Here is a 1,804-nt window from a genome sequence, read left to right on the forward strand (position 1 = left end):
GGCAGCGGTGGTGAGGTTGGCCCAGGATCGAACATTGTTTCGTTATGCTGTGCATGGAGTCGCTATGAGTCGGTTCCGACTCGATGGCACCTGACAACAACAACATCCTACTGTACCTACTGACAACAATAGATAGCCTCTTGTCATTGATCCATCATCTCTGTTGTACAACCATACTTTTAGAAGAAAACAAAATAGGGAGCAAAAAATAAAGCTTTCTGAAAGCAAGAGCAATAAAAAGGGTTAGATGAGTGGAATGGAGGCACTTGAAAAATCTGGATGAATATGCTTTGGTTTGGGGAACTGACAGGTTGGAGAGTTAAAATGCAGTTGCATTGGTAATGGACGATCATCCCTTACTTTGGACTCCACCCAGAGCGCAGGTCATCCCCCAACCGCTATAAGCAACAGGCACATTTCAGGGTTTAGAAAGGCACACAGAATCATGGTCATGAGCTACTAGGTTGCCAAGACCCTGCCAGAAAGCTAAGTAGAGAGGGAAACTGCTCAATTCCCTTGACGCCCAGCACCAGTCGCTGGTATACAGCTGTCTCACTCTCCCCAATAATATAGACAGCAACTAGAGATGTAAACGTGACAAGTAAGATTGAATCCACACAAGGGTGGGAGGCCTCTGGGGAATAAATAGGCCAATCGGCTATCAATTTCAAAGAGATAGAAACAAGCTCAGATTTTAGCTCCCTCTTCAGACTTAGAATTGTTGTTAGGTGCCCTTGAGTTGGTTCTGACTCAGAGACCCTGTATAGGCTTTGTATAGGGAGCAGAAGGCCCCATCTTTCTCTCTGAAGTGTCTGGTGGGCTCAGCTGCTGACCTTGTGGTTCGAAGTCCAGTGTTCTTTCCTACAGAGTCTTAATGCTTCTATCTCTCCTCAGATACAGGGATACTAAGGTACATCTATTTCAGGAGACCATCATCACTACACCAGTTACCATAGAAGTTGTCATATTCATCACCTCCTTTATAGATCAGAATGATCCAATTACTTCCATTGAACATGTGAGTCTGACTGAGTCTCCCTACCACTCTATCTTTCCTGTTACTTTTGTTGATGTGTCTGATACGTGTGGTTGCCAGTATCCCAGCACACCATGAACATGTAGATGTATGTGTCTAGACCCTGGCCCACAGTACTCTCAAAGCTTTTATTAAAAAGTCTTTTTAAACCCTTCGGTAGACCCTGCTTCTTCTTTACACTTTTCTCCTAACAAGTCACAATTGTTTCCTTTTGTCTACTGTTGTTGTTGTTGTTAAGTGCCGTCGAGTCGGTTCCGACCCATAGCGACCCTGTACAGGGTTTCCGAGGGTGTAAATCATTACGGGAGTAGAAAGCCTCATCTTTGTCTACTAGGATTCTTTAAAAGCCATTCCCTGGAGTAGCAGTATAGCAGTCCAGTCCTCCAGCAGCTGTGGAAGGGAATTAACATGACACAGGCAAAGGATTCCTTCTTGTCTGGATCTGGGAGACCCAGGTAGTGAAGAGGCCAGCTGCAGACCCCAGTCCCAGAGCATGTCAGAGACCAGCGTTCCCCCAGGAGCCTCGCTGTCTCATATAATTTTATTCTAAAACAATAAAAGTTAATGTTGTTATTAAGAGCCCAGAGTCGGTTCATACTCATAGCGACTCTGTATAGGGTTTCCGAGGAGCAGCTGGTGAGTTTGAACCACCCACCTTGTAGTTCAAACCTATCTTACTATCAAGCACTTGTCCTAATAGCGCCACACTAGGACTCCAAATTAAAGTTAATGCACATTGAAAATAAAATAATTATACTAGATAGACAA

At 44.4% G+C, this 1,804-nt stretch overlaps 1 pseudogene; it reads right to left on the reverse strand.

The window, feature by feature from the left end:
• Positions 1-349: 349 nt before the first annotated feature.
• LOC102829902 lies at positions 350-1,236 on the reverse strand (annotated as a pseudogene).
• Positions 1,237-1,804: the final 568 nt, after the last annotated feature.

The sequence above is a fragment of the Chrysochloris asiatica genome, unplaced genomic scaffold (assembly GCF_000296735.1).
Source record: "Chrysochloris asiatica unplaced genomic scaffold, ChrAsi1.0 scaffold00199, whole genome shotgun sequence".
Lineage (NCBI taxonomy): Eukaryota > Metazoa > Chordata > Mammalia > Afrosoricida > Chrysochloridae > Chrysochloris > Chrysochloris asiatica.